The 25,250-nt window shown below is 39.9% G+C and overlaps 1 protein-coding gene and 1 long non-coding RNA gene across 3 annotated transcripts in view; one reads left to right on the top strand and one right to left on the bottom strand.

Moving 5' to 3' along the window:
- Positions 1-10,265: 10,265 nt before the first annotated feature.
- On the bottom strand, positions 10,266-24,527 carry LOC142382759 (uncharacterized). 2 transcript variants are annotated; one of them, XR_012769955.1, is made up of 3 exons: positions 24,182-24,527; positions 23,939-24,027; positions 10,266-12,802 (listed from the first exon to the last, which is right to left on the bottom strand). It is a non-coding gene; the product is annotated as an uncharacterized LOC142382759 (long non-coding RNA). The 2 variants fall into 2 exon arrangements; XR_012769956.1 differs by having other exon boundaries at positions 23,945-24,027.
- The window catches only part of tshz3b (teashirt zinc finger homeobox 3b), a 40,244-nt gene continuing 38,654 nt past the window's right edge, over positions 23,661-25,250 (top strand). The window contains exon 1 of the mRNA XM_075468741.1: positions 23,661-24,951. The gene's annotated coding sequence lies outside the window, so the exon portion shown is untranslated. The remainder of the gene's footprint in view (positions 24,952-25,250) is intronic.

Genomic DNA, 25,250 nt, shown 5'->3' with positions numbered 1-25,250 from the left:
TCAATATCAGCAACAATCAACATTAACATCTGGCTTGACGCTGAAGTGAGGAAACGATATCTTGGGGATCTGTCCACACCGAGAGCCAGCCCACCAATGACCACAGAGGCCGCCACCACGGGGAACCACTTAGATCAGGGCAGGCTGGCATCCACACCACAGCCAGAGCTGCAGTGCAGGATCCCCCAGCCACCCCAAACCAGGGCGATCCCCACGGCAATGACCCCACAGACTGAGTAGGCATAGTCCCTGGTGTGGAAGATCCCCATGAAGAAAAACACTCGATAAATAAGAAGTATATAATAAAATAATTAAAAGATAAATATTTAAAATAATGGATGAATAGATAAATGTAAACTAAACCAAAACAAACAAACAGAAATGTATATAATAAATTAATTAAATAAAATTCAGCTGTAAGCTAAACTAAAAAGATAGGTCTTGAGCCTCTTTTTAAAAACATCAACATTCTCTGCAGCCCTGAGGTTCTCTGGCAGGCTGTACCACAAATGAGGTCCATAATAGTGGAACGACGTCTCACCATAAGTTTTTGTTCCAACTTTAGGAACAACTAAAAGGCCGGTACTAGAGGACCTCAGGGTCCGCGAGGGCTCATAATTTAAAAGCAGATCAGATGAATAAGAAAGCCCAAGACCATTAACACATTTATAAACAACTAAAAGAACCTTAAATACAATCCTGAAATATACGGGGAGCCACTGCAACGATTTTAAAACTGGTGTAATGTGTTCCCGCTCTCTGGCCTTTGTCAGCACACGTGCAGCTGAATTCTGTAATAATTGCAGGTAAGAAATACTTTTTTTGGAAAGACCAGAGAGCAGGGCATTACAATAATCTATTCTACTAGAAATAAAATCATGCATCGGCACCTCCGTGCTGGCAAGAGAGAGAAATGGGCGGACTCTGGCAATATTTTTAAAATGATAAAATCCTGTCTTTGTTACATTTCTAATATGTGGGATAAAATCCAGCTCAGAGTCAAAAAGAACACCCAGATTTTTCACATGTTGAGAAGATTTAAAGTTTTGTAGTTTTGGTAAAATGATCTCTCTCCTGTCTTCAGGAACGATAATTAAAACTTCAGTCTTGCCCTGGTTGAGCTGTAAGAAATTCTCTTCTATCCATGACTTTATATAAAAAAATACAGTTTAAAAGAACGTTAACTGGTTCTAGGTCATCAGGAGACACGGCGATGTAAAGCTGTGTATCATCAGCATAGCAGTGAAAACCAATGCCATGTCTCCTAATGACATCCCCAAGTGGCAATATGTACAGATTAAAAAGCAATGGGACTAAAATTGATCCCTGGGGATCCCCACACTTGATTTTATGAATTCTCGAGGAGCATGTATCCATACTTATGAAAAACTCTCTGTGAGATAGAAGTAAAACCATTTAAGAACAGTGCCGAGACTCCCACCAGGCTTTTACGTCTGTTTAATAAAATTTACTGTATCAAAAGCTGCACTAAAGCCTCGTTTCCACTATGCAGTCCGGTACGGGTCGGTTCGGAACGTTTCGCTTATTTCAGTGTTTCCATTACCACGAAAGCGTACCGGTCCCATGGAACCCGTTACCATTTTTGTAACCCTTCTGCTTGGGGTACCTAGCACACAGGACCGGTTCCAGGCTCTGCTCTCCTTTGTTGGTGAGGAGGCTGTGCAGCGGGAGCTCGATGGTGCTGTGCGAAATGAAAAAGTTTTCCAGCTGATTGCCGCATAAATGGCAGAGAGTGGTTTCAACCGGACCGCGAACCAGTGTCGCATTAAGCTGAAGAAGCTTGGTGGTGGTTCGAAATTATGGATGTTATTTGTTATTTGCTGTTATTTGCTATTTACGCTTCGGCACGCACTCCGCCCACCCCTGAGGGTCCCCTTTGTACAGTGGGAACGCAAGCTGACCCCAAAGCGACCCGACCCGTACCGTTCCAAACCAACCGGACTGTATAGTGGAAACGAGGCTTAAGATCCAGCAACACCAGGACTGAAAGCTTCTGTGAGTACATGTTTAGGTGAGTTTGTCTGCTGAATCTGCTTGTTTGTCTTGTCATGCCTCCACCTCTGGCACCCTCTATGCTTTCATTACCCCCCACCTGAACCAGGGTTTCAATCCCATTCCTACTTATCTTTACCTCTTCTATTTCTACCCCCTAACCGAACCAGGGTTTGTATCCCCATCCCACTATGACTGATTTGCAGTTGGTGACAGGCTGGGATAGCTTGTGGTTGTGGAAAAAAAAAAGATGGTTGTTGTGGTGTGAGGAGCAGTGTTGGCTGGCATTAGGGGAGTGACTCTGGGACGCCAGTGATCACTGTCTAGCCTCCTGGAGGTGTCGTGGGCCCAACTCGAAGAAACACTGATGAAAGGAGGTTCCCATCTGATGACTCCAATGACATGTTGGTCAGCACTGCTCACTGATCTATATAGGGATTATAGGGAATTATTCACTGAGTCTGGTCCATTTTTTTCTTTAGCACACCTTTGTCAGTTCCTGGTTGAGTTTAGAGAATAACATTACTTGGGAAGGGTAAGGAAAAGCTCATGGTTAAGGCATGTTCTCTTACAACTTGAGCTTCATGGGCACTCTTTTGCTGCTTATCTTGGTTGAATATGAATACATATTACGATGAAACATTTTACACTTTTTGCTTGGTTTTACTGAATATAATCACTTCGTTTGGGTCAGAATGATCATGGTTAAAAAATGCTGTTTTACTTGCATGCCACTTCACAATGCAGTTTCTCTAAAGACCACTAGAGGTTGCATATTCTACGAACGTAATTAATTCAAGGTTGTATTTGCCTGTATTGACATGCATCACATGGGCACATTTTGGGGAGGTTGTCCTGAGTGATGGATCACTGAACAAGTCCTTCCACAAATTTAATAACAATGCGTAGACATATATGATGTTTTTCACCATTTTTTCTAAGGGTATATTCAAGCATCTGTCGTTTAAGTTTTCTTTGTGAGGCTCATCATATTCTATTCAGAAAAAATATGAGAAACATTACCAAACAACAGTGACTATACACAAGGTTGACTTGATATCTTCAATGATATCCACACAAATAACAAATTGCTGTTTTTCATTGGCAATTTGAATTTTCAAATTCATTTAATTTGATGCACAAGTCAATTAAGGGATTTTTTGCAAATTACTCAGAGAGGAGAAAGACCAGAAAGGCTCTTGTCTTTATCGTAGACTCCAGTGGCTATTGTAGCCTGTAGACAACACATAAAAGAATATAAGAGTAGGCAGTGGAACTTCATTTCTTGAAGTTCTTTGAGACATTTAACCTCTCATCCAAAAGGCTTCTTCAGAACTTCTTCTAGGGTTATCATGACATGGAATACTGAGAATTTACCCCAACACAACACATGACAGCTGTTTTGGGTCATGTAAGGTGTCAAAATCTATGGAGGCTGTCTTCATTGTAAGTTTGGGGTCCTGAAGAGGTATTACCTCCAAACTGGAGATATTGAATGCAATACACAAAATGTTAGACACAATTTAAGATTAATTTTAACTAATGCAACAGTAATCAGAATTTAATGATGAGACAATATTTTTTAGAATTAATATTTCACTGGTTTATTTGCAGTTTGGCAATTTAAATAAACTTTTTTGTTGAGTTAACATGGTTTGTTGTATCACAAGGACACTTTTCCAGAGAGTCACATCAGTTTTCCAATTTTCTCTTTTTTTCTAAGCAATTTTTGCACTTTACGACTGATGATATTTTACAATGCTCAGCATCGATTGTATCTTAAAATGAATTGCATCAACTGAATCACAAGAGTCTGGGCCTGGGCTCACAGATCATCACATATTAAGCTTTTAATGACCAAGCTCCATTGTAACCTAAATACCTTTAAGACGCTTGTGGTTCCTAGAGTTTCCAGGAGTAAGAATGGGAGACAAAGCCTTCAGTTATTAGAAGGTTCCTCCCAAAATGTGCCTTTCCTTACACGTTTTCCTTACAGCCTGAGGTGCTGTACTTGATGAATACTAAAACAGTGAGGCTAAAAACAGTAAAACACTAATAATTGTTACACTTACATAAAAACAAAAACAATGTGCTTGAAGACAAAAAAAATTGATAACAGCAAAACTAGAGTTGGGTTTGTTCCAGACACTGTTTACAATGTACACGGTTAAGTATTTTAATCTATAAATTACTAAACCTTAAGTTTTTATTTGCCTTGCTTGCATATTGTAGTTAACTATTTTGGCATAAAAAAAATATGTATGACAAATTCACACCATTTAAAACAAAAGTTGTCTTATTTTTCCTTATATTTGCATTTTTTCCAATTATCATTTGCTTTAAAGTTTGCATTTGCAGTCGGCAAGTTTTCAAAATTAAGAGTCTAAAGTCGGAAAATTCGAACTGACACAACTTTCAGGTCCCTCCCCCAACCTCTAACAAGCTCCGAATCGCCCCCCAAACCCCTCCCCCTCTGTGGACGAGGTTGTTCACGTGAGTTCACACCAGTGTGAGCACACACAAGCTGGGCCTGACTCACGCTCAGCAGCGTGTGCACAAGCTGTGATTGACAGGTAGGATTCCTCCACCCTAACTTGATTGGTTAAAAACAGCCGGGAGCGCTCGGTTTTTGTAAGCATGATTACAGGCTTCAGAGGGAGCTACAGATTTCGTTATTTTTCCTTAAAGCTGCAGTCTGCAACTCTTTTTCAAGCATAATGCCTGGAACTGTCCGGGGATTCTGAAAGTAGTACATTAAATACCCCAATACAAAAAAAAATGAGTTCTCTAGGTCCCCTATATGTCCCGCTAGGTCCCTCCAAAGCCAGCAGGTTTGTTTACAAAATTGCAGACCGGACCGGTAAAAGGTAACCAATCAGGTTTACGAGCTGGGCTCTGTTGCCTGTCAATCACCGATTGTGCACGCGCGATACAAGGTAGGCTCGTCCCCACGCTTATTTATCTGGACTATTGAACTTCATTACGGGCTAGTCTACTTACTGTGTCTTCCATGATCGCAAATGACAGGTGAGTTGATGAATGAGGAGTCGTGTAGGCGCATCTGGCGTGCACGTCTACGTGCACGAGTTCTCATGTGTTTTGATGGGGCGGGACAGGAAGTTGAATAACTTTTTATTTTTCGGTTAAAAAATAAGCATTTCTTGCATTTTGCGACTACGGAGGTCACCGTTTTCAACTTCAAGCGTTCTGATAGATCATGTAAACTCTTAAAATGCCAAAAATTAGGACTTTACGTATGACAACAACAAATCTTGCAGACTGCAGCTTTAACAGCCTATTTAATATTCTACTTCCAGAATCCCATGACAGTTCAAGCTAATATGACTAAAAAAAAAGTTGCAGACTGCCGCTTTAATGATAAAGATAAAGAAAACAATGTTAAAATGAATTATTTATCCATTTTTGTCCAGTGAATCCAAATCTCCAATCCATTCTTATTTTAGTGACACACCCTATTTATGTATGGCAGTGGTTTTAGTCTTTAGTCAAAATTTTACACAAATACACCAATTCTACAATATTATACACACACACACACACATATATTGCATTAGGAAAACTGAGCAATACTGTAATGAGTCAACCACATAAATCTTTACTTCCTTTTGCTAAGACAGAAACACATGGCAATACAAACATAGAACAACTCAAAATGTATTGTACAACCAATATAAAATACCTGTACATGTTCCTCCAGAGTAATTAGAATAAGATTGACTGAGAGATACAGTATCTCTGCAGAAGTTGCAGCTGCGGAAACGGCACCGAAGTGCTCTCCTTGTTTCCCCTGAGTGTTCTACATTTATTTTTTCTCTATACATTATTCAAGTTCAAGTAATTAATTCAGGATATCAAATCAAGATGTAGGAAATCAATCAAGAGCCTTTTTCAATCTGTGTTTCATTACACAGAACCCCCGGTCCTGGCTGAGCCTGTAGCAGAGCTGGCCTGGAGTTCTATAAAGACAGACTGAAACACTTACGTGGCATCCCGTCTGCTGGAGAAGATGACTGCTTTGCTTTGCATGGCCATGTTGAAGTACTTAGGCTGCATCCGATTGGGTGGTTGGAATTATTTTTGTTTAGCGCTGATATAAAAATGAACCACATGGCAGGATCTAACAGTTCAGTCTTATAATGACAATACTCACCACTTCTACATTCTTCTTTTTCTTTTTTTAGGGTTTTTACATCTGAGTGTCAGTCAAAATCTGCTACAACAGATGATTAAGTGTGACAAGTATTAATGGACGATCCTTCATTGGATGCCATCTACCTTTGATTTCACTCAAAACTTTATTACACAGCCAGGGAAAAAATAAATCCAGGACATCCAGCCCATCCAGCCCATCCTCTTCTTATACACTAACCAAAGATTATTTGAAGCATTTGTGCAACTTGGAGGAGGTCATCGTCTGTGCAGAGATTAAGAAAGAACATGTTTGATTGGAAATTTGAATGTATTATTGTTGCCCTTTCCTCTTCCTCTGTCTGTGGCCGCTGACTTCTACCCTCTTACCGCTCAACTCTGAGAATCAAGCACTCTGCTCAAATGATTCAAAGATCATTCAAGATCAGGGCTAGATTTCGTCTCATCCCCTTTTAAGCAGATGCTCCACATCTTTAGGCAGACGCAATAATGTTGTGGTAAAAATGCCAGTCAAAGAGCCGTGAATGTGACAGAGAGGACGGCAGTGGACAGGTAATGAGCTGAGTGTGGAGGGCACATATGTGTGTGTATGTGGTTGGTGGTTGGAGGGGGTAATTTATTGAAGGAAATGTATCTATATTCTCATAGAGCCAGTGCGAAGCCGAGATCTCCATCGCGGTGATAATTTGCGGTTGTTAAAGTGACACACTGTTGGTAGGCTGTTCGAGGCGAGGAATGTAAGGGCCAGACCTGACAATTAGAGCTCTGTATATCACACTGACTCTCAAAGGAGGGGTGGCAGAGAGAGGGCCAGTAGAGGTCAGGACATGCACAGGCACATATACACACTCAGCAACACACACTTACAAAGGCAGGCATGCAAGGTGGTGGACATACTGTAAATACAATTCTTTATCGTATGAGGTCAGACCATACTGTGCTGCACTTAGAAACAAAACAGACACCAATCAGATAACATGTGGCTCTCCTCTTAAGAAACAGGGAAAAACAGAGCAGCAAATACTTCACAGGTAAGCACAAATTTGGATTTAATTTGATTTCCTCCCTGGGATAGCCTTAAAGTTGTGGCAAAATGTGACTGACAGCAAAGAGGCTTGAGGTGCACATTTGTGCCAGGATGGTGTGCACAACATTTTACATCAATAACCATCACTTTCTCAGGTTCATAGGGATAAGATGTAATTGGACAACAGAGGGACAAATGCATTGTGCAGTACACAATAAATGGCAAAAAATTCCATTGTAGCTAAAAATGTTTTTATATTCCCTGTGATATCACTAAAAAACACACATACAAAATGCACTTGCTTTATTTTCCTTTTGAGCTTTTTAAGCGCTTCATCGGACAACTCATATAGACGCCAAAAGGAAAAACAAAAAGGGTCGACATGTGTCTGTGATATGGAGTTGAATAATTGTTGTAATTAATGACCTGTGGGTATTAACTAGAATCATCTGGTGGACCTCTGAGGCTAATTTTGCCACTGAGTCTATCTGCTACTGAAACCATCCTTCACATTCTCAAAACATCACATTAAAAGATCCTGTAGTTTCCGTTGCCGCAGTTTTAATGCACAATATGTATCTATGTGTGTATCCACTCACGCCTGGCCCCTGCTCCTCTGTGAAACACACACCAGCCTGTCCAATGAGTCTGGACTTATACCGTGTAAGATAGCTGAAGCCATTAGCTTCATGTGACCTTTACCACTTTTTCTCTGCGATCATATTCAAATTCTGCACTGTGTGAGTGTGCGTATGTGTGAAAATGGGTGTGAAATTGTGTGTTTGACTGTAAAGAAGAAGAAAAAATTCAAATCCTTGCACAAACTAGTCCTTGTGCCTGAAACACAACCGCTACTACACGATGATGCATGTAGGTATCTGTTTTTATGTGAAAAGGTGGTTAAACACAAACACACATGCAGGTATGCATATACAATTAGTTTTCATTTTCTCTTATTTGCCATAATTGGAAAATAATTCAGGAAATGTCAGGAAGAATCAATAAAGAATGAATGAAAAGAGAGGAGTCATTAAAGGCAATAAAAAAATGAGAGGTTATGATGAAGATGGCATCATGGAGAGACACAAAGGAGACATGCACTGCTGCTACTGAAAGAGAAAAAGAGAGCGCATAGGTAGAATATGCCAGAATATCTGGCAGTATTTTAGTGTGTTGCTGTAAAAAGTTATATAACCTAATTGAAACAATGAAACAAATTGCCAATGTTCTTTCCTAAAAATTCTGCGACAAAGTGTTTGTAAAGCGCAGAAAAGAACTACAGGAATTACAATTTTGATTTGAATATTTTTTAAAGTTTGACTTGACAGTAGGATATTAGCCTCTGTAATTTCCAATTTTCACATGATTTCTGCATCTTTATATCAATAAAATTTACATAAGAAAGTATCATATTTTTTTAAATAAAAGACCATCCTACTACAGTAAGAACAATATGGTCAGTGTCACTGTCAATCATTTATCAGGATAATTCTGTCACAACACTAAGCTAAAATACCTACAGTCCATTAATAGGATCTAAGCTATCAAGATCCAACCTTTAAGCTTCTTCCCAGCCCTACCACTCATCTGAGTGCCATAAAGCTGCCAGAGGAAACAATACTGCCTCTCGCCTCACCGCTGAGGTTAATGGCAAATGGGGCTGTGGCTGCCGGTGATATTGTTGGATAAATGATTATTGATTAGCTAAAGGTTGAGCTAATCATTAGGCTTCATCCATTTTACGGTCTCACTCTGTGACCTTTCTGTATGGCCCTGTTGGATCACCAGGATTTCTCCATAGGATGATTTGATCGCAGATGAGCACAGGGGAGGAGAGAAAAAAAAGTGGGGGTGGTGAAGGCGAAAGAAATGAAAAGAAAAGACAGCGGTAAGAAGGGAGCTGTGAGGGCAGTGGAGGAGATGAGGACATGAGTGTTCTAAACATGCACATGTGCTGTTATGAGGCTGATATGGATGAGGTCAGGCTTAAATACTCCACCCTCCACCAAGTGTACTGCATTTTTACATTTTCAGATTAGATACATATTGTTTTCATTTACAACACAGAGACTTCTTCTCTCCATTTTAATTTGAGAGAGGTTGTTTGGGAGCCGAGATGAAAAAAAAGTTTGAAATCAGAAACATACATGAAAACAAATCTCTGTATTTCAGTTATATTTCTTTACATTACTTAACATGTGAAAATCACCTTTCAAAAACCCTGACCATTCAAACTTACTAATACAGAGTTTGCTAAGACAAAATCTTTATTGGTCCCAGAGCGGGGGAAAATCACGAAGCACTAACTAGACCAACGGAGGAGTGAAAACACTACATGTGAAATATCTGCTCTGAAACCTTGACATGGTGACAAGGAAATGCCTTGCTCCTAACAGCTCTATTTATTGAATTGTAGCAAATATTCCTGGCAGCGGGACTTTAACCAAACCCAGACTGGAGCTCACATCTGCACACAATCATTGGAGAAAATCCCTCTGTTCCTTCTCCATTTCATTTATTCACAAAGCCGAGCAGTGGGAAACAGAATGTTTATTTGAAGTAATACTTTTCTCTGAACTACTGGATGGCAATTCAAGCATTTTTATGGCTGCATGCTCAATCTGTTTTGGAGAATAATGAAGACCACGTTCCCACATCTTTCTTTCTCTACCTTTACTAAAATAACCAGACTGTTGATATGCTTGTAAAACATACATATATATACTGCCTCTTTTTTTTTTATCTAACTCCCTTTTTTATGAACTCCCTATCAAACCTGCCAGGCCCTGATTAATTTATTCTTTTATTTTTAGTGTGAAATGCAAGCAGGTCCAACATATTTGTTCAATTTTTGCCCTTTATTTCAGTCAAATTTCATCAATTTGGAATTATTTTAGAGTAAAAATGGGATTTCCTGAAACAATCTTTCTGCACATAACAGAATAAAGTATGTTGTATAGCAATTAATTTTCCATACCCGCTTTATCCTATTCAGGGTTTGCAGGGTATGTTATACAATAGCGTATAAATTACAAACAACATCAGACACTTCATATGAAATCCTAATTTTTATTGACTTTTTGCTCTTCAAATAATAGAAGGCACAGTAAAGTTTTACTGTTATGATGTGTCTTCTTTTTCACATATATTACTGAGGTTACTGTTCAAGCTTACAAATACCTCCACTTGTTTATCTGATAGGCCTGATATCTTTGTAATAAAAGAAAAGTGCAAATCAAAAACACATATAATGATATGCAGTGCAATTGTGTACATACAGAAAAGATGTGAAGGCTTACATACACAGTGGTATACACACCCAGATGCACACACACCTGAAATACACAAGTGCAGCTTGCTAAAATAATTATTTGCGTTCACACAGCAAATGTAAACAGTTTGATTAAGTACACACATTATAGACACATGCGAACTGCAGTCTTATTGTATCTTTTGTCTTGCGTAAAATATGATAGTCTCTGACTCTCTGATTTCTCTCTGTTTATCAGAGTTCTCAAGAAAATGCTCTTTTTTACAGTATGTTCCTATATATGGTAATATGAAAATTAATAATTGATAAAATAGGTTGAGGATGAAAAAATGTTCTCCCCTGATTCTAAATTTTGTCTCTTTTATGGTCATGACTGTGCAAGCTTAAAACATTGTAGGATCATCGTAGTATTGGTATCATATTCAGCACATTTCCAGCTAGAAAGTCATCTTTAGTCTTTTTTAAATTCCTCTATACTGCAACAAAAGTTGGCTTTTAATTCAATCTAATTTACAAGTGAAAACATTAATTGTTGGCAACAACGTTTGCAAGAGATTCCACAGTTTTTCTATGTGCTCCATTTCTTGATTGTTTTTAGCTACTTTAATTTACTGAGCAGTGAGGCATCAATGTCTGCACAAGAAAGACTCCGCTGACTTCCATGAACACTTATATCTTAACTATCTAATAATAAGACTCACTTGCACATAATTGTAAAACTTGTCTTATTAAATCATAAAACTTCTTTTAAGAAAACAACATTACCAGATCACAATATTCATAACAGATGAGGAAGAGTCCTAATGACCGCGCTAATTTTGAGCCTCCGAAAGGACTATCTTAATGTTTGTCTTTAGCTTATCAAGTAAGATATTTCAACTTCTACATGGATAGTCATAAAACTTTTGCAGACCTCCATGGCTCCAAATCAGTAGCTAAAAAATATAATAATTGTCCTTTTTCATTAGTGTTGGTGATGCTTTGTGGTCCTTGTTGAAATAATGCCAACAAATTATAAATGGATTACCACACAATTTGATACAGATATTTGTGTTTCCTCCAGAATTAGTTGTAATTACAAACGATATTCTGACTTTTCCTCTTTCTTCTTCCTTCTTCTTTCTTTTCTTCTTTCAGCATTCCTTTTGTCCAAAAACCTCTGATCCAACTAAACCAACCTCAATGCTATAAAGTGTTAGTGTGCAGGCATATTTGAAAATTATTTTCAAGATAGGTAGTACTGATGCTTAAAAAACCTCACTTAGCATGTTGCTGTGTAAGCACTTGCATCAAATGTACAATGTCACAAAATCATTGTTTTTGTACGTTTGATATAGTCATGCTTTGGATTCTTTGAACTGGCATAAAATGCAATGTGATGTCATTCTGCACTGCAGTATATTGGTGTACAGGTTATCTCCTCAGGCTACATGAAGGTGAAATCCAGTTCATCTGCATTTTTTGTCATCTAACCCACTTTAAGCAAAGAAGCGATTCTTTACTTTCTGCTCATCGTCTGAATGTCATGTCCCCCTTTCCTTTTTTCACCTCTTATACCCTGCCATATTTAATTTAAATATTTCATCTGGTTGTCTTGCAGCTTTTGCAGCTTGCTAAGTGTCATATATATCCCAGGGCCTGACGTTTAAATGGAGTATGGAAGTCATTTTCAAAAGCTTGTGTGTTGGAAAGTGAGACATAGAATAAGAAGAGGGCAGCAGGGTTGGGATGAGAAGGAGAAGGAGCTCGTCCAGGGTCTGAAACGTCTGTTGATAATAAGAAGTGAAAAGGTGGAGAAGACAGAGGAGTGATAACTAATGTATTTCCTGTGTACTTCCTCTTCTACCCTGTCAACCCATCCCACTGCCAACAAGCCCCTCTCTCCTTCAGCTTAAAACATATAACTGATGTATGATGACTTCTGTGTGTGCGAAAGTGTGTGAATTTGGGGTAATCTGATGTGAGATCTAAGACTGTTGGTCTCTGCATGGATGTGAAGATGTACATTTCAGTGTCTGTCAGACAAAGTGATGGCTGATGTGGAGTGAAGGGTGTGTGTGGATGTGTGTGTGTTTGTTTGTGCAACTTACTGAAGGGAGATGTGAAAACTGGAGCAGCAAGTGATGACATGAACGGATGAGTGAAACATCTACTTAACGTGAAGTAACGAGTCTGCCCCAATCAAAAGGTGTGTGCGTTTGTTCCCTTATGTATGCGTGTTTGTGTGTACAGTTATAGTGCGTCCCATACCCTGGCACAGTGTTGGCTCTGGTTGCTCAGGTATGCTGGGTCAGTGGATGATTTCGCAAATCTGCATCAACCTGCAAAACGAGGAAGAAGGAGAGAAAGGAAGATTGTGACCACAAAGTACCAATCCGAGTCCTCAGAGAAACACCAACTATTGTCATAGATTAGACTTTAATGGTGAAAACATGACGACAAACACGATTTGGCTTTTAACACATTTACTCCTAAGCTGTCAGGTTTTTCAGCTCCTCTGACATGCATTGCTTCCTGTTACAACACCATAAATCATGGTATAATACATTTGTGATAGTAAAATCAAATCAACGGTAAATCTCTATTTTTGTGCAGAGAGAGTGGCTTCATTGCAGGTGTAAATCAAGTCATGCCTCTGTTGCTGCTGCATAGCTTGATGGGGCAAGCTTTATGTGTTTTATAGATAGAGAGAACACAGATATATGAAAGGAGAAAGAGAGGTGTTTAAAAGAATTATTATAAGCATGATTATAAAACCCCTGCCCTAGCTAATAGAGTTAATATTAAAATAACCAGCATTTGTCATGTAAGCTTGTGTGAATTGCACATTTTTTTTCTTCAGTTTTAGTCTGTGATACAGAGCTACAACCTTTTTCTGGTACAAAAAAAGGACATCGTCATCTGTTGTCAAACATGTAGCCGATACACAAGTCCCTTAAGGTGCAATACTTCTAATGGCTGGCAGGTGCTAGACTCCTATGTCCACTTCCAATGAAAAACAAAATGGCAATCCAAATTTCTCTCTACAGCTCCACCTTTTTGGCCAAGTAATCTAATAGAAATGTAATATTAATGTTTCACTAGCATGTTCATTACATCATCATATCACATTTGTGCAGTTATGATTCAGTGTATTTGGTGTATTTGCCGGTGCCTCTTCTCCCCTATTATCCCATTTATACATAACATTCTTATGAGTACTGTTTACCCCAGATGTGTCATTGTCTTATTCTTGTACTTTTTTGTTTTTTTTCTTTATTCCTGGATCTACTGACCCCAGCCCTCCTTATTGTGGGACAGATTTGAGTTACTGCAGCGCATTTGGTATCAGTTTGGGTAAAATAATTTTGCAAAACAATAATCAGTCTAATTATATTATTATGATAACTTACAGTCTGAACAACCTAAAAGCATGGCTTAGCCCTGTGGGGAAAAAATCAAAGATTCAAGAGATGTATGAAAGAGTTAAAGAAGAAAAGATTTATTAAAACCTAGCCAGTTACACTTTCCTTGCCCTTTTTCTGAACATTGAAACAATGATCTAAGCAAAGGGGAAACAAGTTGTGTGATTATTGTGCTTACAGTAGTACAGATCTCAGTCCTGGTGACACGTTGCATGTGTAGATCAAAACACAGAACAATAAAATAAAACTAAAAGTTACGATACCCATATATTGTATGACTGCTTATAGCAACACTTATCTAGGTAATAGTTCAATAGACGTCCTTAACTTTAGCAGTGTTATGAATTGGCATAATAATAATACAATTATACTGAACTATACTGGACTGGATTATAATGAATTGGATTTAATTGGATTGAAATAATTGGATTGAAATGGATCATAACTGGATTTAACTGGACTGTATGTAATTGGCCTTGTATTGAACTTATTAAATTTCTCTTTAAAGTTCCCTGAAATTACTTCCACTCTTAATTAGGACTAAATAAACAATAGAAACTGAACTGAATTGAATTGAATTAATACAATACACAGAGAGACACACACATACAGTTGGCCAGTACAAATACTATAATTCTGTTTGAATGTTTAACCTCATTCAAGTATGTTTTCATTTGCTCTCTCTCTATCTCTCTCACACACACACACACACACACACACACACACACACACACACACACACATAACATAACGGACCCATGTGTTTCTGTGCGCATGAGGTTTCTGTTCTGCTTGCCAGGCTGCTCACTGACCCCCCACATGTGTATTTGACCTTTCAACTTTGCACCTCTCTCTCAAAGAAAAGGTCATGCACCTTTGGACATCCCAACACACAAACACACACTGATTCAGCCTTTGAGTGTGTGGATTTAGCTCTGCAGGGTAACACCAGTCAGGCTTGTGGTCAGCCACAGTAACTGATAAAAGGATATATCACTTCCTCAATCCCTAAAACCGCATGTATGGGTTGTTGGACACACACTGATAAATACGCACACACATACACACTTAACACTGAGCTTCTGAGTCCCCAGCTTAGCACTTGATCCTCTCTCTGGGAGGTTGACACTTCAGAAGGAAAGCCTTTACTAACTCCTTTGTACTGCGCACACACACATGCACAAATACAACACACAGCTGATCCCTATGAGATTCCAAAACCTTGGAGGCCTGATCGTGGTGATGCGCTGGTCAGCATCTGTTTACTGTCAAGCAAACCACTTCCTCTTTTCTTTCCCATCAGTCATCTCAAGCGCGCATGAAAATCCATGTCATTATTTGAGTAGCAGGACACATTGAAAAAATCATGCCAACAAACAATCATATGTGTCCTAAAGCTACAACTACTCACTCTCTGCACAAGTGGAAAATCATTTGAGTATATTGACCTCTCGTCTCGCCTTCTTCGAGGTAGGACATATTGTTGGTTGTTGCATCCCCGGCAGCATGGCGCTAATTCAGAGCGGCATGGAGCAGACAAGGTTCCAACATGAATGTCAACTCAGCTCGTGTCTTTTCAAGGCTAACGGGCATGTAACTGCCAGTTTGTACGGGAGAAACTATGGCCAGTGTTCCCCGGGCTGTTTGCATTTAACACAGTATCGTATCCATTTTGTGTACAGAGGCATTGACAAGTGTATGTATATGGATATTATTGCGATATGCGGTCAGTATGAGTTTATGTTGGGGGTGGGGGTAAAAGTAGAATTATGCAAACACCAAAAAACACAGTTCAGGTCATGAAAGATGCTTCCACAATAGCTCTATTGTATGTGGAACAGAAAATTTTTTATTTCATCTCATACTGAGTCATTTTCTCTAAATGAGTTAAAAAATATTAATTTTTTGCAAACTGATATATGAGAGCAAATTTAAATTCGGTATTAATGTGTGTCATATGGAGAGGAAATCGAACATTAAGCGTCATAGAGAAGTGTTGTACCATCTGAGCCCTTAGCTTTAGACACTTTAGACACCTTTAGAAGTCTAAAATGAAAAGCAATGAAAAGAGAGACAACTTAACAGCATATCATCTAAAAGATCCTGTTGTCACTTTTGCTTTGTCACATGATGCTTTGTACGAAACGTTAAGATTTTTTAAAGTTATGGTCAAACCGTGATATTCTTCTGAACACAATCAAGCCGTAACCCTAAAGAGTTTTACTGCTAAATCAAAACCAAAAGGTGAGAATCAATGTAAACAAGCAAAAGATGACCAGATAAATATAGAACAGTCACACAGGCAGTCAGAGGAGGCTGGTGGTGTGATGTCCAAAGCGAAACTGAGAAAAAAACAATGTGTTCATTCTAAAGTTAGACCCTGGGCTCCCAGAAAAGGTCTGTTGATTATTCCCCTCTACTCCTCCATCTTTTAAGTGTTTCCTTGAATGAAGCATGCTCATGCAGATTGTTTTAGTGTTTGATGAGGAATGTTAAAATTGGACACACAAAAGAAGAGAAGCCACTGACAAAAGAATACAGGCTGAAAACACACATGAATAGTTTGTTACACTGACTGATAAACATACATTTGTAGAATTACTGTGTCAAATAAGGGACTCTTTCACGTGTGATTTTCCCTCCTCGCTCTCATTCTCTCACATTCTCATTAATCTATTGAACATTAAAAAAAAGCATCTGTCTTTATTTCCATTTAGTAGATACTGTTATAAACTTTCAGGGTGTCAGGAGAAAAATGTAGGTGGAGGAATGCGGCTTCAGTGCAATACGTTAAACTCCAGGTGCAGCTAGAAAATCAGCACTGCAGCTCTCAGTGGAGTCATTTCCACACACTCACTCAACATCCTGAAACAAACAGGATTTGACTTGTTTTTGTGTAACTGAAAGTACAATGTTTGTGTATAGCCGGTAATTTTATAATATGTCATATCAGAGAAACAATTCTACTGTAAAGAGCCACTGTGGCATTGAAAAAAGAATCCACCTTTCAGCACAGTGACTTAACATCACAGGGGTCAAGATCAAACTGTGCGAAGCTTGTATGGTAAATTCAATCTATTGATTCATTTCTCTTTTCTCCTTCATGCCTCTAACATTAGTTTCCTTAGCTAGGCAATTTTTTATGAATTGGCATTATAGTATGAATAAAACTAGATTGAATTAGATTCTAAGTAAATGGACTGAATTATACTGTAATTGGATTCCAATTGATTAGATTGTAATTTGACTAAACTGGATTGAATTTATTTGGAATGAACTTGAACTTGTTTACTTCCTTTTTCAAAGTACTTACACATTTTGTTGTGATTTGGTGTTATATCAATGAAGTGAATTTAAACTAAAAACTGAACTGATAGGTGGATGGGATCCAAAAAAATGAACTATGAATTGTTTTATTATAACCCTAACCCTGTTGCAAGAAAAGATTTTGTAAAATTGAGAGTTTTATTTTTCCCATGTGTCTGTGTCAACAGTTTTGTAATGTTGGATCCAATCAGTTCTGTTTCAGAGATCCCTGTTTTTTTTTCTGGCAAGATAAGATAATGCTTCCAAAAATCAGGTCTTTTTCTATTCAAATCAAAGAACTATGTGGGTCTTTGGAAGGAGTTCTGGTGTTCCCTGAACTTTGATTTTGAGAAACCAGCACTTTTGAGAAGTGTAACAAATGAAGTACAGTAATGGAGTGTAGTGGCCTGAAGTGCAGCTATGAAGTCTTCCCTAATGATTCCAGCACATGTGTATCTGGCTTTCAGCTCCCTCTTTAACGTCACTGGACACTGTATACTTTTTGGCTCTCTCTCTGTGTGTGTGTGTGTGTGTGTGTGTGTGTGTGTGTGTGTGTGTGTGTGTTAGACAGAGAGGGAGAAAAAGAGAGACGCTGCTGTTTGCCAGTACAGCAGGGCTTAGAGTGCTCCGGTGATCTCATCTCCTCTGAAGAGTGCTCACCCCTGTGGCTGTGGATGAGTCTGTGTTTACACACCCACCGACAGGACCTATGCGTACTACATGTAGAACCCACAGGATGTCTTTCATCCTCCAACAACTGGAAAGGATGTGATCTGTTTCGCCTCCTTTTTATGGAAGCTTCTGTTTTCCTCACTTTTCACGAAGGAGTAAATGTTCAGTAAATGTTTGTTTCATTTTTGCTTCGGACACAGATGTTGCCGCACTCGTTTAAGAATACGCGAGACCTGCGTGTTTGTGTGTCAGTGTGTGTGAGTGCACTAAACAGGGTGGTTTGCTCTGTGGAAGAAGGAATTTCCCCCAGCAGTCCCCATCAGTAATAGTGCCTGTAATGAGCTGCAGCTGTCAGCATGGTTTCCGCACACACATTCACATTAAACACACACACACACACGTTCACAATAAGGAGGAAGCAGTGACTCACTCAGCAGTGCGTCGTCATACTGTATGCTGATAAACAGTGGAACTCATCAGACTTTTCATTAGACATGAGACGCAAACATTAACTCAGAAATACCCAATGCTTCTAAAAATATCCGGGTCTGTGAATTTACTTTACATTTTACGTTTGTTTTTTGTTTTTTTTTAGTTTGGGTTGTGAGAAGCTACTGGAACAATAGCGGTTCGTAGTCATGTAAAGTCATCGAGAAAAACTTTATCCCACAATTATGTATGATTGCATTCTGATTTTCTCAATTCCTCCTCGCCTTTCACCACCTCATCCAACACGTGAAGGAACCTTAATTCTGAATATCAATTCTCTGTGATCTTTCAGAAACTCTGAACAAAGAGTTCAATCAGCTTAAAAAAAGAAAAGGAAACCGTACCCAACGTTTGCTGATGGCTTTAGCTTATTTCAAATTGTTTAGAAACTTGGTTTGAACTGATTATATGTTTCAGAATGTCTGAAAGACATCTCTGTTTGGGTCTCAGGCACTGAGCTGTAAAATCTGGTTAAATTGAAGACTCATTCATGTGCTCTGTGTATGGGATTGGTGTTGAGTACTCCCTTTCACATGACTTACCCTCCTGAATTACAAATAAAACATGGGTGACCCATGAGACATCAAACATTTTCTCTGTAATAATGAAAACCAAAAAAAGCACAGTTTACTTTAGTATTTCAGGGTCTCTCGGGTCAGAAGATAAGAAATAAAAAAGCTCAGTTAAGGGTTTTTGTTTATCAACCACACACAGCAGTGGAGGCAGAGGATTAACTAATGATCCGAATGTAGAGCCATGTCCACATTCAAATAAAAACTAAATTACAGTTTGTTTCAAGACAATTAAAATTGCCTTTTACTGAGATTTCATTTTTGTGACGATCTGTTTCGGATGCTAATCAATTCAAAGACAATTTTGTCTTGTTTTGTCTTGACTTATTGTTTTCATTTTTATCATAATTCTCAATTTAAACTATTAATGGGCTGCTGGGTGTCTCTTCTTCTTCAGTTTTTTCATAAACACTATACAATATTATAATGTCTATGTGGGAAATTGATCATCTCATCTAAAGTACCTGTTGGCATTGAGTCTTACCGTTTCCTCTTATCCAAATTGTGCTAATGAAGCATCAGTAATGACTACAGATCAGCCCTTCCAGTGTACTGGCACCAACCCCAAAAAAACTCCTCAAAGATAATCTCCTTATTTTTAGTTAAATAAAAAGTGCAACCATCAATGGAGAAAATAAAGAAGAAAATTAGAACAAAATGAGCTCCTTCCCCTCACCAGCTGAGCTGTAGATCGTGCTTTGACTTGCCCGGCCCTCTGTGACCTCTGCCAATTTTTATTTCATTTTAGTCCAACTTTGTAGATCAGACTTTAATTTTGAGGCACGAACCACAGGACAGTGATGAATAGGCTACATCAAGGAGGGCTTAAATTACCCCTCTCCCTGGTGGCAACACTGACCACAAGGAGAGGTGCGGGTGTGTGTGTGTGTGTGTGTGGTGACCTAGTAAGAGCAGACAGAGAAAGAAAGAGGGCTGGTCAGCACTTGCCCTCTCAACCCTGCCTGCTCCGCAGCACATCCAACGAGGGAGGAGAAGGGGGGAGAACAAGGGGGAGGGGGGAGAGAAAGAGGGAACAAGAGGGAGAGAGAACGCGCATCTACTCTCCTTTTCGGCTTCTCTTGCTAAAGCGTCGTGTTGTTTTGGGGGGGAGTTTGTAACTTTTAAGGTTATCTGAGGAGAGCCAAACCCTGCCCTCCCTTTTCGTCGTAGACTTTTTCAATCCAAATGGATATCCGTCCTTCTTTTGGTCAACAACACTACCGTATGACTGTGCTCGGGATGGGGAAGGCAAGTTAGAGGTCGTCCGGGTATCAGTGGAACCTTAGCTCTACATAATAAGACCATTTGTCTGAGGCTGGGAGGAGAAAGGCAGGAGAGGTTGTCTCCCACAGCTACTGGCGACGCCTGAAGCTGAAATGAATCAAATCGAAATCAAGATGACAAAAAAAAGCAGATTTCAGGGAAGGAAAAAAAATCGTCTTTTGAATCCACATTACGAGGCTCATTTCAGCTTTTCCCATCCCGGTTCTGGTTGAGAATCCACCCTCCAACAATTGGCTCATGAATCTGATTTGCATGAACATTTACGTTTCAAGTGTTCGGTGTATTTCCGAAGATAATTTGTCGCAAAATATTTTCAAAGATGCCAAACGATGAGGAAAACACGTTTTCTCGCTTAGTGTCACAATCAGCTGTTTTGTTTAACAGTGTTTATAAGCAGGCTTTCGGTGGCAGCCTGCAGGACCAGCACATTTCTTTTTTCAAAGTTGATCTGTTTAACAGCCGCTGGTTTCCTTTTTGTCCTAACTGAGCGGACATTAAAGTCCAAACTCACTGTTTCGTCTTTCATTTTTTTGTTTATTTGTTTGTTCGTTTGGTTAAAAGCACACTGTTGATTCTCCACAGCTCTTTCGGACTCCGTGCCGTAAAAGTGGTTCACAACGTCACCTCCGAGCTAAAAATGAGCAAAAAAAAAAATAATAATCACCGTCGTAATCAGCCAACTCCAATAATGAAAAAATAAGTTTAAGAAAAAAATAAGAAATACCAAAGTTTGCCATTCAGCGGCTGTGGTACTGGGAAGCCTGTGCCTCATCTCAGTGTGTGCACGTGCACGTGTTTAGATGAAGTGTAAGTCATTTTCGGATGTATCTTGTCCACTCGAGTTTGCTACCAACGCCTTCATTCCGAATGCCAAAATTGCGCCAAGTTTGCGCGTCGGTGGAGAGAAATCGGCAACTAAGCTGGTCCGTAAGACAGCAGTGAGAGGAAGACGATGAGAGGTTCCTATTCCATCACCGGAGCCACACGCGCGCGCAGTGCAAAGCATTCAGGAGCGTGGACTTTAGGCACGAGCTCATTCTAACGCTGATGTACTTAAGCTTCGCGTCTCTCCACAGCTGTTTGCGGAATCAATGTTACGACAGTTCATAATGAACTTCGCCACTTTTTCCACACTTCTCCCCACAATCTTAAGTACAGTTTAGACTCAAACACACAAATGTATTTGAATCAGACTTAGCCTACCATAAGCTTTGACAACCCTGATTGCCATCCCAATCTCATTTCGCGGTACGAAGCTTACTAAAGTGACATAAAAGTAAACCTGTTCACACATCAGGGCGACTTGAATAACAGAATTACAAGCAACAAAAGGCGGGAGCGCCACATTAAATTGCTTATATCATGAGATGGAAAACATAAACATTAAGTTTAGGAACAGAAAGGTCCCGTGATGTTAAACACACAGGCCTCCTGGTAAACGATTATCAATATCTGAATTTGATTCATCGTTAATTTCGCAGTGTAGGTTTATTGTATGGTACAAGCAGACACCGGTTTATCAGAAATAACACTGTAAAAAAAGAAAAGAAAAACGCTTATTTTATTGTTTCCTAAAACAAAGATTTTATCTCTTCAACAGTCACAGCACTTACAGAGAGAGAGAGAAAAAAGAATTCATTGGAGTTAACGGGTGGAATGAAATACACGTTAAGAGTTCCAAAGTTCCCAAAAGTTCCACATTTTGAATCCAGTTAGATGCGTGAAGGACAGTTTGTCTCAACTTTAAAACGTTCACAGCTTTTCCTACGGAACACATTGCATCACCTTTAGTGACGCACAGCAACGTTTTTCTTTGCTTTTGAAAGTTTTGCTCAAACGATTTGATTTTGTTAAAAAGGGATGGATGTATATCTCTACTTCTCTAACCCTCTCCTCCTCTCTCTCTCTCTAACACACGCTCACACTGACTTCATAATACAGTTCTGAAAGACTGACTCAAACGGAAAAGAAAATGTTCAGTTTTAAACGAATGTCTTTTTTTTTTTATTTCGAGCATGACCAAATTTGAAAGCGCAACATGACAGAGGGTTGATAAGAATAATTGACAGAAAGTATCCCGATGCATCTGCGTTGGGTTTCACATTAACGCCGCTAACTGAGCACCAGTCCCAACAGCACTTTGGCGCTGTGATTTTATGTCACATGAAGGAAAAACAGGTTACACACTAAAAGTGCAGCTGTCATGGTTTAATGTGTATCATCGCGTTCGAAGTCACGTTTTTGCACACTGGGTTCAAACAAATCTGCCACAGAACAAAGTGTTTCTCCCCGTTCCCGACACACCGGTGTGGATCCATAAAGATGACTATGCTTTTCACTGCATGTGTGATTATGCAATTTGAAAGAAAATGTGAGAAAAAACAAAACAAAAACAAGAGAGGAAAAAAAACTACTCGTGTCAGTGTACCTTGTACTCGTCGTTTGGGTGCGTCCACATTTCCTCCTCCAACTTTCTCCCTCAGGTCCGGTCCACATCCTCAGTGAAGGAAGCAGTGAGTGCATGCAGCTTAGGCGCTTTCAAGCTAAATTTGTGAACCACTGATGGAGTCTCATTTTCCGAAAAGAGATAAGATAATGTAACGTCTCTCAAGGTGTGAAGCAAAAATAAATATAATAAATAATAAATAAAAAGACAGCAAGAAAAGGAAAGTTGCACTTCCAAAAATATATGTATGTAAAAAATAAAATAAAAACAGTTATAGACACTTTTTGATTTTGGTTCAATTTATGTAGCCTAGTTTTAGACACTTGAAATTTATATCTTAGACTTGGTTTTCTTTGAAATTACTGATCAGCATTTTGAAAGCGATCTCCTTCGGTTAAACGGGGAAATTCTAAGAAAATTGTTGGTGACCAAAATGTGCGCTTTCTATCTACCTGGATACCTGTCCAGCGAGACACTAATTGTTGTCATGCAACAATCGTATCCATCTTTTTCTTACGAAGAGATTCAGAATTCAATTAAAGAATTGAATGTTTACATCGGGGTGCTGTTGAAGTTTTCCTGTAATATTCAAGTATTTCCGCGCCTGAACATTCAGCAACCTGACACAAGTAGTTTGATCTCCTTTTGCTGTGTTTGCGACGCAACTTGGAAAACCATCCGAATTGCGTTGTAAAAGTGTGGAAGATAAAATGCAAGACGTGCTTTTTTTTTCTCCATAAAAGTAAACTGTCAGGCGGAGAGGATGACGATGAAGATGAGCGCCGTCCGTCGCCTGCGAGCGCGTGCGAGTGGTGTGTGCTGTGCGTGAGCGACACAATTGAGTGTACATCGTGGGAGGGGTGTTGTGGTATGGCAAGGATTGTGCGCACGGCAGTTGTGTGCGTGTGTGTTTGTGTGTGTGACACTGATGGATGCACCAATGGAAAGACGGACAGATGCTTGGGCGGATCTAACGGCGGGCGGTGGCGGAGCGGTGCGCACAGTCTCGGCGAGATTAGGGCGAAAACATCCTCGATCTGCGGGAAAGACACCAAGTAGCATTCCCTCCAACGAGCCCGGCGAACGGAAGAGAAACGGGCACTCTTTTACTCAGTCCGCGGCATTATACGAGCAGAGAGTGGATTTAATTCATCCGGTTGATCGCACGGAAAGAACTGTTTCTGTGGTTATTGACCAGTGCGAGAAGCGAGGCGCAACAGCAACACATCTGGCTCAGAGGAAGACAGGAGGTGGGAGAGAGAGAGACAGCCTTTGGCAACTCACCCTTACCTCCCTTGTTCTTCTGTTCTCCTCTCAAGAACCCTTGATCCATTTGTTCGCTACCGTGAAGCACGCGTTCCACTGAGGATTGCCTGAAAAGTACGAGATTTCTTTTTGTTTTTATCCACATCACAAAGTCAGTTTAATCCAAAAACTTTTCTCCCTCACTAAGGTGAAACAGGAGCTCATGCACTTCCAGAAAATATTTCAATAACTTAACCTGAACTGAAGAAGACTTGAGCTTACCTGTAAAGAAAATAATAATAACTTTCTTGCATTCCATTTAGTGGGAAAAAGATTTTGCGCCTCTCCGGTAACTTAAGGCGCAGTGAGGAGAGCGCAGCGCAGCGTTGGGAGACACGTCTGAGTCGCTGCTTGGCTGATTTAAATGGCTTCTATCTGGCCACGCAAAGAAGGGGAAAAAACGGAGAAAATACCATCAGCGGCCAAGACAGTGTTTGGCAGTGGGTGCTAGAGCTCGGCTGATCCGTGCGCTCCAGCCTGTCTGCCTGCATGGGAGCAGCCAGATCCCGTCACCTCCTCCTCCTCCTCCTCATGTACATTATTACAACAAGGGAGACCCAATCAAGCGCGTATCTCATCGATTCACGCACACACAGACACACACTGTTGTATCAACACGCTGTCTCGCGCGTGCACACAGACACGTGCGTACGCAACATGCTGACTGAATGAGTTGCCCTCAGTGGATTTTTCAGAGCCTCTTGGACAAAATAACGTCGCCGAGTCAGGGAGGGCAGCGTGTGGGCGACCAGCCTGGACCATCATCTCCTCCTCCTCCTCTTTTTCTTCCACTGTCGGTCCAAAAAAATTAACAAACTGAAAAAGCTGCACGTGGCTCTGTTTTTTTGTACACTGACTTGCCAGAGGCGAATGGATCTTTCTGAGATGGTTTTCGGCATGTTTCAGCTGCTTCACCGCCCGGCTTTGAATTGTGCGCGTTCACCAAGAGGCGAAATGCCCATGGAAAGCGAGACAGAAGATCAGCCCGAAAAGTAAGTATGTCTGTCCGCTATCCTTGTTTCAGCCAGTGTGTTTTTTTGGATGTCATTGTGTTTTTGTCAGACTACTTAATGTGTCTGCATGTCTGTCCATCTCTTCCCCGCAACGTGCCTGATATTGCACACATTTCCAACCGTGTCCAGAAGCTTTTGATGAGTCTGCTCGTTTGAAATAAACGGGGCTAGAATAAGACAGTGGATGTCAGAAAGAGAGTGAGAGGGGTACTAAAGACAGCTAGGGGGAGAGATAGAGGGAGTGAGAGAGAGAGAGACACGGAGCTACGTGACGCCTA

Source organism: Odontesthes bonariensis, chromosome 1 (assembly GCF_027942865.1).
Source record: "Odontesthes bonariensis isolate fOdoBon6 chromosome 1, fOdoBon6.hap1, whole genome shotgun sequence".
NCBI classification, from domain to species: domain Eukaryota; kingdom Metazoa; phylum Chordata; class Actinopteri; order Atheriniformes; family Atherinopsidae; genus Odontesthes; species Odontesthes bonariensis.
Note: the sequence above shows the minus strand (reverse complement) of the source record. Positions and strands in the feature narration are given on the sequence as shown.